Genomic DNA, 13,349 nt, shown 5'->3' on the forward strand with positions numbered 1-13,349 from the left:
GTCAATGTATAGATTCTTTCCCTTTCTGAAGGCGTTCACCACACTCACCACCTTTTGAAATGGTTGCTTCCTTTCGGCAAAGATTTTAGTACTGTTTTAGAGAATTCACAAATCTCTTGGCAGCAATGATCTTTAAAGTTCAGTCTTTAAGTCTTCATTATATGCCAGAATTTAAGATTTATTCTTCTTTAACATATTTCGCAAAATGTCAGCTGACGTTGCTTATTATCTGGAAGAGGTCTTGTCTCTATTTAAGTGGCATGACCTCCTTCTGCCCAGTCTTCCTGAGCTTTTTCCTCTGATATGCTTTTGTTCATGTACTCGGTGGTAGGGTGCATGCTATCAACTTGTGCCTTTAGAGCTGAGAGACAAATTCTAGCTTATTCTTCACATCAAGATGTGTCCCCAGCATAACAGTGGCTAGATTTGATGCTATTTCCCTGATGCACTTCCCTGAATATCCTCCTGTGTGCAGAAAAGTAATTTTGCAGTTTATGCATTTCCTGGCCATTATTATGTAAGCTTCATTAAGATATAAATAGCCAAAATAAAGTTCCAAGGACTCAAAATAACCATTTCAAGATCCAACCTCAAATAATCACAGAAAGTTCATCTCTGCAATTACTGCAGCCTTGCTTTTGTTTTGTTTCATTCTGTTTTGTTAATAGAGATTAATACAGTTCCTTTTTATATTTGTCTATCTTCCAGTGCTGGATTTTTGGGCTTCTTGTAGTTTTTTAATGGTCAGGCCAAGTGTAGCATGAAGTGGCAACCACAGTCTGGTCCAGAGGTCCACAGAGATTTCTGCTGGAGGTGCTCTTATTTTAATGGTGGAGATCTGACAATTTCTTATGTAAAGCTCCATGAGAGTCTGTCTCTGAAGGGCAGAGTATATAGACTGTCTACTCCTGACACACGGTGATAGACTTAGTAATACAAACAGCTGAGAAGCTCTCCAGTGGAGGTGGCAATGTTTTTTTGTCCTCATTCCCACCCCACACCCCCTGCAACCCAATACCCTTTTTCCATACTAGGAGAGCCAGATTTTGTTCCACACCCTTTAGACCAAACTAATTATTGTGGTGCCATTTCCCTTATTATTGATTAACTCAGTGGTAGGCTTACCCTAACTAAAGAAATATGTGTGGGATTCTCCTGGAAGGCATGCATTTAGTAACATTCTTTCTGGGTTTTGCTTTTTTAAAACTCTTAAAGACACATAATAGATAAACAGATATTATTTTTTTTTAAATATTTTATTTATTGACAGAGAGAGAGAGAGATCACAAGTAGGCAGAGAGGCAAGCAGAGAGAGAGGAGGAAGCAGGCTCTCTGCTGAGAAGAGAGCCTGATGCGGGGCTTGATCCCAGGACCCTGAGATCATGACCTGAGCCGAAGGCAAAGGCTTAACCCACCGAGCCACCCAGGTGCCCCCAGATATTATTTTATGGGATGTTGCCTCTTCATGTGATATCTGGACCTGTGGCAGCAATCTTGGAAACATGAAGGTGTTTAGTACAAGGAGACTATGCCAAGGATAGTAGAGCAGGCCCCTGATGATGTCACCATAGACTCAAAAAACATTAGTAAAATACATATATAAAAGAAGGTTGCTATCCGGTATATGAGAAGAACTCACACAACTTGGTAACAAACTAACAACTTGATAAAAATGGACAAAAAAATCTGAAGAAAAAATTCACAAAAGGAATATATAAATTACTTAATAAGCAAATGAACAGTGCTGCATTGTAGAAAAGCAGATTAAAACCACAATGGGACACAATATCCACTAGAAAGGCTACAGTGAGGAAGACAGCAACAAATATTGACAAGGAAGTGTCACAACCAGAATACTCATACATTGTTGGTAGGAGAGTAACAACTCTTCTACATTGTTGGTGGAAATATAAAATTTTATAATCACTTCAAGGGAAGTTCTGGCAGGTTCTTAAAAAGTTAAATGTAACTGTTTTCTATGATCAGCAATTCCACTCCTAACTATGTACTTATAGTAGGCAGTACAATGACCATCCCAAAGATGTTCAGGTTTGAATATCCAGACCTATGCTACTTATCACAGGAGAATTAAGATGGAATTAAGATGCAGATGGAGGGGTGCCTGGGTGGCTCAGTGGGTTAAAGCCTCTGCCTTCGGCTCAGGTCATGATCCCAGGGTCCTGGGATCGAGCCCCGCGTCGGGCTCTCTGCTCAGCGGGGAGCCTGCTTCCTCCTCTCCCTCTGCCTGCTTCTCTGCCTACTTGTGATCTCTGTCTCTCAAATAAATAAATAAAATCTTTAAAAAAAAAAAAAGATGCAGATGGAATTAAGGTTACTAATCAGCTGACATTAAAATAGGGAGATTAGTTTGGATTATCTAAATGGGTCCAAGGTAATTATAGGGTCTTTTAAATTGAAAGAAGAGGCAAAGAAGAGAGTAAGAGAGACATGAGATTGTGGAAGGATGGTCATCGAAATGCAGTGTTGAAGATGGAGAAGGGAGACTATGAACCAAGGCAACTGGGTGACGTCTAGAGACTAGAAAAGGTAAGGAAACAGGGTTCCTTGCCCCCAGACCCTGGAAACTCCAGAAAGGAATATAGCTCTGCCAATGCTTTTCTGTGTATTTGGAATTTTTTTATAATAAGGTGTTTGGGAAATAATTGTAAACCTTGACTTATTAGTTGGAGGTAAAAAATACTTAAATGAGTTAGGTAAGCCTTTTTTAAAAGTAAAATAGAAGAGAACACAAATAATAATTTTAATTACATAATACATATGCATATATACATATTAGATCATGATGTAAAATTATTTTTGTACAGGGGTCAGGTCAGAACTATTGGAGAAATACTACCTTAGTCTCAGAGGTTTCCCAAGATTCCACTTTTTTCTCCTCACTATATCGCACTAATATTCTTACTCCCACACCTAATCCATGCATCATTTGCATAAACTCAAGAGTTCTTGTTCTAAAAATGCTTGCATATCCATCTATCTCTGATCCATTATCACAGTTAATGAACCACATTTTCCTAAAACAAGACTTTCTTCCAAGGGAATTCACAAAGCTCTTTGTCAGCTGTATTTATACCTTCAAAATCCCAGGGTAGCCTTTAGTAATTTTCTGCATCAGGACCCTAAATGGAAGCTTTAAAGAATTAGCAGAACTCCTACCACATGGTCTTCCTTTGTTATTCTTTTGGAAGGCATAGGCAAAATAAGCTAGCCCCTCAAGTAAGGCTACTTGGTCCTTTCCAGCTGTACTCTTTGGAAGGTGGTCTCTATGCACAACCTGCACTTAGGGAGGGAAGAGTTATGGTGGAGTATTTACCCAAATTATTGGAGATTCTTCTGCACAAATGATATTTCTGTTCTTTCTCATTTATTTGTTCAATCATTTATATCAGTATAAACTCATGGGTACTTTATGCTTTGGGTTATAATCCAACACTACATTTATTTTGTAGCTCTTTTTCCAGCTTTGGCCACTGGGAGTTCTTTCAGTTGACTTCTGTGTCCATCTGACACATCTCCAATGTTGTGAGGGCTTTTTCAAGCACTTTCCAGCTTTTTGGCACTAGAGAGTCATCTTGTGTATTTCCTCCTCCAGAAAAAGGAGACCTGTTTCTTAACTGGAGAATGGTATTGGAAACCAAGATCTGGGTACAACGTGTGTTCATTACTATTGGTTTGTCATTGCTTCAAATCTCTCTTAGGTGACAGAGCACAAAGATATATGTGTGAATATATGAATGAATGTGAATATATATATGTGTGTATAAATGACCTAGTGAATATACACATAATTATTAATATTTCTAATGTAACCATGTGAATGTCTATTAAGTCAAGCATCAGTTCATATGATATCTCCAACTTAATCCATTTGCACAAGGATCAGTCTAGCCTCCTCCCCCTTGTAACCTCCCACTCCAACAGTGAAAAACCTGGCTCTGACTCTCTGCCACCCATTTGCTTAATTATTCAATTCCAGTATATATGCTCAGTGGCTTCAGAATTCTTAACTTCTACCTTGTGGGAAACAATGTTATCAACTAGAGTATTATGTTTATGTACAGTCTATTTTGCCTTTGGTTTTTATAGACTCCACTCACTTTAAAAGATAACTCATATCAGCGCTCTCTCTCCCCACTCCCTGTGATACAGGTAGATTGCTTTTTCACATTCTACGTTCCATTCTAAGATTTTCTGACCTCCTAAATGATATGTTTTTTAAAATTTGCATACATTAAGGTTTGTTTGTTATGCTATTAATTTCCATTGAGTGGATGTACAATTTGTTTATCAATTTTACTGAAAAATACTGTCATTGTTTTTTGGAGATTATGAATAAAGCTGAACAAGCAGGTTTTTGTGTGGGTATGTTTTCAGATCAGCTGAGCAAATACTTAGTGGCATGATTATTTGATCCTATAGTAAACTATTTTTAATTTTGCAGGAAACAACCAAACTGCCTTTCTGTGTTGCTGCATCATTTTGCATTCTGACCATCAATGAATGAGAGTTCCTGTTATTCTGAATCCTCACCAACAATTGATATTGTCAGTTTGGGGGATTTTAGTCATTTTAATAGGTGTATAGTAGATTTCTTATTGTTATTTACTTTGAAAGTCCCTAGTGACAAATGGTGTTGAGTATTTTTTCCATATGTTTATTTGCTATCTGTGTCTTCTCTCTGATATTTTACTGATATTTTAATTGGATTATTTGTTTTCTTATTGTTGAGTTTGAGTCCTTTGTACATTTTGGATACATCTTTAATCAGATATGTGTTTTGCAGATATTTTCACCCAGTCTGAGGCTTGGCTTTTCATTCTCTTAACAGTTTTTTACAGAGCAGAAGTCTTTATTTTTTAAGAAAGTCCAATTTTTCAGGGTGCCTGGGTGGCTCAGTGGGTTAAAGCCTTTGCCTTCGGCCCAGGTCATGATCTCAGGGTCCTGGGATGGAGCCCCGCTTCGGGCTCTCTGCTCAGCAGGGAGCCTGCTTCCCTCTCTCTCTGTCTGCCTCTCTGCCTACCTGTGATTTCTGTCATTCAAATAAATAAATAAAATCTTTTTTAAAAAAAAGTCCAATTTATCATTTTTTCTTTCATTTCTATCGGTTTTCTATCTAAAAACTCATCACCATACACAAGGCTGTGCAAATTTTTTTTTACTTTTTCAAGAAGTTTTTTTACTCTCACATTTTAAATTTATATCTCAGATCAATTTTTATTTATTGCTTATGAAAAATGTGAGGTCTGTGTTTAAGTTCATTTTTTGCATATGGATGTTCAATTGTTCTAGCACCATTTGTAGAAAAGACTATCCTTTCTCCATTGAATTATTTTCATTCCTTTGTCAAGGATTAGTTGACTGTTTTTGTGTGGGTTTACTTCTGGACTCTATTCTGTTCCACTGATCTATGTGTCTTTTATTTCACTAACACCATGCAAAAAAATTAAATATTTAGAAGTAAATATAATGAAATATGTCTACAACATGTATGTTGAGAACTACCAAATATTCTGGAGAAGGTCTAAATAAATGGAGAGAGACACTATCTTCACAGATCACAGAACATGTTGTTATTATGTCAATTTTTCTTAAATTGATCTATAAATCCCATGCACTCTTAATCAAAATACCAGTACACTTTTTTAAAAAAAAAGATTTTATATATGTTTGTATGCATGTATGTATGTATTTAGAGAGAGTGAGTAGGGAGCGGGGAAGAGGGAGAGGAGAAAGAAAATCCCAGGCTGACCTTATGCTGAGCACAGAGTCCAATGTAGGTCTCCATCTCAGGACCCTGAGATCATGACCTGAGCCAAAAACAAGAGGCAGATGCTTAACTGACTGAGCCACCAGGTGTCTTGCCAATACACTTTTGTGTCGAAAGTGACATGTTCATTCTAAAATTTACATGGAAATTTCAAGGACCCAGAATATCCAAAACAATCTTGATAAATAAAATTGGAGTAATCACACTTAATGGTTTCAAAACTTAATATATAGTAATCAAGAAGGTGTTGTATGGGCATAAGGACAGAATTGAGAGTTCAGAAATAAACCTTTATAAATAAATATGTAGCCTTTATGGGCTACATATTTTCATCAAGGATGCCAAGACCATTCAATAAGGAATCAATAGTCTTTTCAACAAATGATGCTGGGACAACTGAATATCCACAGGCAAAACACTGAAATCAGATCCTTACCTCACACAAATACAAAATAAGTTAAAAATGCAGTATAGGGGCGCCTGGGTGGCTCAGTGGGTTAAAGCCTCTGCCTTCGGCTCAGGTCATGATCCCAGGGTAATGGGATCGAGCCCCGCATCAGGCTCTCTGCTCTGCGGGGAGCCTGCTTCCCTTCCTCTCTCTCTGCCTGCCTCTCTGCCTACTTGTGATCTTTGTCAAATAAATAAAACAAACAAACAAATGCAGTATAGGGCGCCTGGGTGGCTCAGTGGGTTAAAGCCTCTGCCTTCGGCTCAGGTGATGATCCCAGGGTCCTAGGATCGAGCCCCACATCAGGCTCCCCCCGCCTCTCTCTGCCTAAATGTGATCTCTGTCTGTCAAATAAATAAAATCTTAAAAAAAAAATGCAGTATAGACCTAAATGTAAGAGCTAAAACATAAAACTTGGAGAGTGAATCTTGGAGTGAATCCATGACTATAGGTTAGGCAAGATATTCTATGACACCAAAGCACAAAGAACAACGAAAATAGAAAAATTAGACTTCATAAAAATTAAAACTTTTTGTGTTTTAAAGGACATCACCAAGATAGTAAAAAGTCAACCCAGACAAAAATTCAAAACACTAATGATACCAAATGCTAGCCAGGATGTATAGCAACAGGAGCTCTCATTCACTGCTGTTGGGAATTCAAAATGGTATAACCACTCTGGAAGGCAGTTTGGCAGTTTCTCACAAAACTAAACAAACTATTATATGATCTGACAATCTTGCTTCCTGGTATTTACAGCTGAAAACATGTCCACACAAAAACCTGTACATGAGTGTTTATAGCAGCTTTACTCATAATCATCAAAACTTGGAAGAAATCAAGGTGTTTTCCAGTAGGTGAATGGATAAATAACAGTGGTACAACCACACAACAGAATATATTTTAGCTCTAAAAAGAAATGAGCTATCAAGCTAAACATAGAGGAAACTTAATTGCATAATAGAAAGTGAAAGAAGCCAATCTGAAAAAGTCTACTCACTGTAAGATCTCAACTATATGGTATTTAGGAAAAGGCAAAGTATAGATATAGTAAAAAATCAATGGTTGCCAGGGGGGAGGGTAAAGGAAAGAGAAAATGAATAGCTGCTGTCCAGAGTTATTTATTTTTTAATTTAAATTCAATTAATTAACATATAATGTATTACTTGTTTCAGAGGTACAGGTCTGTGATTTATAGTCTTATATAATACCCAGTGCTCATTACAACATGTACCCTCCCCAATGTCCATCACCCAGTTACCCCACCCCTCTATTCCCTCACCTCTAGTAACCCTCAGTTAGTTTACTAAGCTTAAGAGTCTCTATGGTTTATCTTCCTCTCTGGTTTCATCTTGCCTAATTTTTTTCCTCTCTCCCCTATGATCCTCTGCCTTGTTTCTTAAATTCCACATATCAGTGAGTTCATACAATAATCGTCTTTCTCTGATTGACTTACTTCATTTAGATTAATACCCTCTAGTTCCATCCACATTGTTGCAAACAGCAAGATTTCATTTTTTGATGGTTGTGTAATATCCCTGTGTAATATATACACACATATATAAATATATACCATCTTCTTCATCCATTCATCTGTTGATGGACATATGGGCTCTTTCCATGGTTTGGTTATTGTGGACACTACTGCTATAAACATTGGGGGACAGGTGCCCTTTTGGATCACTACATTTGTATCTTTTGGGTAAGTACCCAGCAGTGTAATTGCTGGGTCATAGAGAAGGTCTATTTTCAACTTTTTGAGGAACCTCCATACTGTTTTCCAGAGTGGCTGCACCAGCTTACATTCCCACCAACAATGTAAGAGTGTTCTAAAGAAAAACTACAGATAGTCAAAAGGGATCTGAAGTGATGCTCATCATTATTAATTATTAGGTAATTGCAAATCAAAGTGCAGTAAGATACCACTTCACATCCACTAGGATGGCTGTACTAAAAAAGGCCTACAATAACAAGTGCCTGTGAAAATATGGAGAAATTAGAACTCTCATATCTTGCTCTGAGAATGTAAAACAGTGCAGCTATTTTGGAAAACAGCTCCTCAAATGTAAAACACAAAATTACCATATGATCTAGAAAGTCCACACCTGGGTACATACCCAAAACAACTTCAAGCGGATCTTCAAACAAAAATTTCTCTGCTAAAGTTCAGAAGTATTATTTAAAATAGCAAAAGATGAAAACAACCCAAATGTCCATCAACCAATAAATCCATACCACAGAAAATTATTTGGCAATTAAAAGAAATGAAATAGTAATGCATGCTACATGGACAAACCTTAAAAACAGTATACAAAGCAAAAGAAGCCAGACACAAAAGCCATATACTGCATCATTCCATTCACATCAAATTGTCCAAAATAGGCAAATCCACAGAAACGAAAGACAGGTGTTGTAAAGAACCGACTGGAGGGGAGAATGGGGAATGACTGTTAATATGCATGGAGCTTCTTTGCACAGCGTCTGAACGTGTTCTGAAACCAGACAGTGCTGAAGGTTGCACAGCTCTGCATGGGCTGACTACTTCTGAATCAGGGGTGGACCTGATGGTATATGTGTTGTGTCTCAAAGACGAAACCAGACAGGGCGACAAACTGTGAGAGACTCTCAAAGTCAGGAAACACACTGAGAGTTGCTGGGAGGTGAGGGGAAGGGAGGGACAGGGTGGCTGGGAGATGGACATTGGGGAGGGTGTGTGCTATGGTGAGTGCTATGAATTGTGTAAGACTGATGATTCACAGACCTGTAGCCCTGAAGCAAATAATACATTATATGTTAATTTTTTTAAAAAAAAGAATAACAAAAAATATTATAAAAATAATTCTGACTGTGTTGGCAAAAACTCAATAGCTAGAGTGTGTAATAATTTATTAAACTATCCCAAAAATTCTAGAGGATTAAAAGCATACTTACCATTTCTAAGAATCTGTATAGTCAAGTTTAATAAATGAGGAAAATGCTTGCTTTGTGTTTAAAAGACTGAATCTACAGCCCTGTCTCCTAACTTCTCCACAAAGATTATTATTTGATTTGTTGTTTGGCAAAGCTTACTACATTTTCCTTACTGAGGTGCTTCTTTAGACAGAACCTAGAGAGCTATAAGATGTACGGAAGAATTAAATTGTTTATTTCCTGAAATCCTATGGAAAATTTAAATTACCAGTTTTCAGAAGAGTCGTTCAAAACTTCTTTAATCTTCACTGAGTATAAAGCAATAAACGTTGCTAAATTAAGTGAAAAATTTTTTTCTCCCCAGGATCTTTCATTCAAGAACAAAATTTAATGCCTGATCAGCTGTGTCTATGAGCTGATCGCCTTACCAGCTGCCTTTTTTTAAAGTTCCAGGTGGAATGTCTGTCCATGGTTTGCATCTACTCAGCCCATTGTCTCACTTCTTGTTGCTAGGATACCACTTTTTTAGTGATGTCATCTAATTGGAATATTAAAAATTTATTTCTGAGTTTTTATTCTATATGGCCTTGGGAAAAGAAGAAAGTAGGGTGTGTGCTCATATAAAACAGCTTCCAGAATGACTTTAAATCTCTGATAATAAGTTCAAACTTATTTTTGATTTAAAAATTGAAAAACCTTGGGGTGCCTGAATGGTTCAGTGGGTTAAAGCCTTTGCCTCCAGCTTGGGTCATGATCCCAGAGTCCTGGGATCGAGTCCCGCATCGGGGTCTCTGCTCAGCGGGGAGCTTGCTTCCCTTCCTCTCTCTCTCTGCCTGACTCTGCCTACTTGTGATCTCTGTCAAAAAAATAAAATCTTTTTTAAAAAATTGAAAAACCTGGGGCTCTTGGATGGCTCAGTCCGTTAAGCTGCTGCATTCGGCTCAGGTCATGACCCTGGGTCCTGGAATTAGCCCCATATCCAGCTCCCTGCTCAGTGAAAAGTCTGCTTCTCCCTCTCCCTCTGCCTGCCACTCTCCCTTCTTATATTCTCTATCAAATAAAGAAATAAAATCTTTAAAAAAAATAAAAATGGAAAACCCCAACTTTATCATTAAAATTGCAAGTCTTAGCTTTGTGTATTAGTTTGCCTATAAGTGGAAGGGGAGGTCATATCACAGAAACATTTCCTTCCTTCTAGAATGGCTGACTCACTTTGTCTCTCAAAGATGAAATCTCTAGGGTACAGAAAAAGTCCTCCTTCAGGAGATCTATTTTCTCCTTCTTTCTTAGGGCTCTCAGTTTCAAAACTAGAAACAAGAACAATTTGTTTCCCCTGACTTCTGAAAGTGACATAGATTAGAAGGTAAAAAATTGTATATTCTTTCATTTATTTTTATTCCAGTTAATTCAGTTCAGCAATGTGCTTTGAACACCCTGTATGTATGAGTTACTAACCAGTCTGGAGAGCATGAAGATGAAGACGCAACAGTCACTGTCTTTTATCTGATCATAACCTAGTAAAGACACAGACGTGAGCACCATGTCCAGTGTCAGTCTACAGAAGAGCAGAGGATTGAGCCGCTCCAGGCAGCAGGGATAATCCCAGGACCTGCTTTGGTGTCTGCAGAAACACGGGTCTGGAGCTTGCTCTGGTTATCAGCCAAAGGGATGATTGAGATCGGCAGCATTGTCCGGGTACCAGAGTAGCATCAGAGTAACAGCTCAGAGTGGGTTACCACACAAGGGAAGCCAATGTGCGAAGAAATTCATCCATCGGGGTTTATTTGGACATTCCTAGATGGGGCCCATGGCCTCTGTCTTGGACACTGAGTGCGGCTGGTAAAGGAAGACATGGCCCAACACCCACCCCCTGGTAAGCTGGTTAATACCAAGGAACGCGGCAGCTCTATCTGACAGGAGAATGGCTGGGGTTCAAGAAGGCTTTGCAAGCAGCTAAGCTGAGCCCTAAGGGAGAGGTGGGACCTCATTAAGCAGAAGTAACAAGGAGCGGGTATGCAAAAGTACAAGGAAGAGGAAAGCAGAATAGGAAGGCTAGAGAATGCTGCTATCAGTAGCAATGGCTAGTAATGGTGAATCAGGAATGTGGCGTGTTTGCAGCTGTGGGAAGGAAGAAGGAGATTCAAAAGGGACGTTAGTCTAGATTTAGAAGGGCCTTGAAATGCCATGATAAGTAATTTGGACTTTATTCTATATGTGCAATGAGAATCCACCCAGGATTGCTGAGTAACACAATGTGGCATATGACCTTTCAGTAAAAAGCTGACTTATCAACCTAGCTCAATAATGATTAAAAATTACTTGCTTTTAACCTTGTCCTGGTTATTCTCTATTTGCCTGCTAAGATCATCCTTCCCTGTCTCTCTCTCACTTGCACTGTGTCCCCGGAAGTTGGCTCCACCAGGCTCCCTTGCCCTCTGCCTCCCAGTAGGGTGTGGCCAGAGGGAGGTACCAACTGGATTTTGGCAGCCAGAAGGAGGGAATGGTAAGGATGTGTTCCTTCAGGGACTGTGTTCCTGCATCAAGGCTCCAGCTCTTTCTGCAGCCACAGCACTCACCAAGTTCTGGTTACTTCTGCCTTCTCCTGCCCCTTCAGCTCCAAGGATGGTAATGGCTTCCTGCTGTTCCTGGTCCCTTGATGCCTCACCCTCCCTTAATGTTTCCCTTTACCTTGACGTATTAGGGGAGGGGAGATAAACCTCTCCTGGGTTTCATGGTTCACTAAGAGGACACACGTTGCTCAATACACAGTCATATCCAGGGCTGAGATTTATTACAGTGAAAGGGAAAATCAGCAAAAGTAAAAGGAACACAGGGTGAAGTCTCGAAGAAACCAGGCACAAACTCCAAGAATGCTCTCCCAGCAGAGTCCTACGAGATGTGCTTACTTCCTCCCACAATGAGTTGTGGCAGCATGGGTGAAATGTTTTCTACCAGGAATGCTCATTAAAGACTTAGTGCCCAAGATTTTTACTGGGAGCCAGTCACATAGGCACCTCTTATATAGCACCTACCAAAATCCCAGACTCCTAGAAGAAAAGTAGGTATCCAGCGTAAACCATATTGTTCGCATAAGTGGCGTGTGCACAGTGAGCCATTCTTTTCAGGGAATAATGGGAACCTTCCCCAGATCCAACCTCTCGGGTGCCAGCCAAGGGCCAACTTTGCAAACTGACCTCTTGAAGGAGAGCAGTCTACTATGCTAACTCTTTCCTGTATACCTGCCCACATTTCTGTAAAGGATTTCTTCATTTAAGACTTTTTAATCAAGCGCTTTGGAGTAAGTTGCTTATTTCCCCCGGGACCTTAACAAGTAAAAAACAATATCCAGGGGCGCCTGGATGGCTCAGTGGGTTAAAGCCTCTGTCTTCGGCTCAGGTCATGATCCCAGGACCCTGGGATCTAGCCCCGCATCGCATCGGGCTCTCTGCTCAGCAGGGAGCCTGCTTCCCTTCCTCTCTCTCTGCCTGCCTCTCTGACTACTTGTGATCTCTCTCTCTGTCATGTCAAATAAATAAATTAAATCTTAAAAAAAAAACAATATCCATACCTATCTATGTATCTGTTCATATTCATATATAAATTGATGTGCAGTCACTTCAGCAAACTCACAACCTTTCTCTTCAGTTTTTCTTCAGCATTTCCCAGGTCTGAGACTCACCACAGAGCATCCAAGGCTCATCCATGGAGCGCCCCTAAGCTACTGAGGCACAGTCTAAACTGTGAGTCCTCCCCCCATTTTCATACTCATATGACTGTCTCTTTCCATTTGTCCTCTAAGGATGCTCTGGGGATGGATCCTGTCCCTGACTCTCAGGCTGTTCATCTGAGGCTCTGAAACACTTCCTACCACTTCACATCTCTTCTTTTGGGGCTGAGCCCTACACCCACCAGTCAGAAGATAGGGAATCCCAATGCCCCCATCTCCTGAGTCCGAGCTTGTCCTCTTTAAGAATCTTCTGCTCTAGCACCCTTGACACTGTCACCGACTAAATGGATCTGGAGTTTTCAAAGGCTCAATAGATGCACAGTTGATTAAACTTTCAGGCATTTTGACCCCATGATGCCCTCCAATTGGGATAGTCCTCTTATGACTCATCCACTAGTCTCTGGCCTTTTTACTCCCTTCCCTCAGGTCCAAGCCCACCCCATCTTCCTTTCCTGCTATGGTATTTTGACTATCTA

This window comes from Mustela nivalis (assembly GCF_964662115.1).
Source record: "Mustela nivalis genome assembly, chromosome: 1".
In the NCBI taxonomy this organism is placed as follows: domain Eukaryota; kingdom Metazoa; phylum Chordata; class Mammalia; order Carnivora; family Mustelidae; genus Mustela; species Mustela nivalis.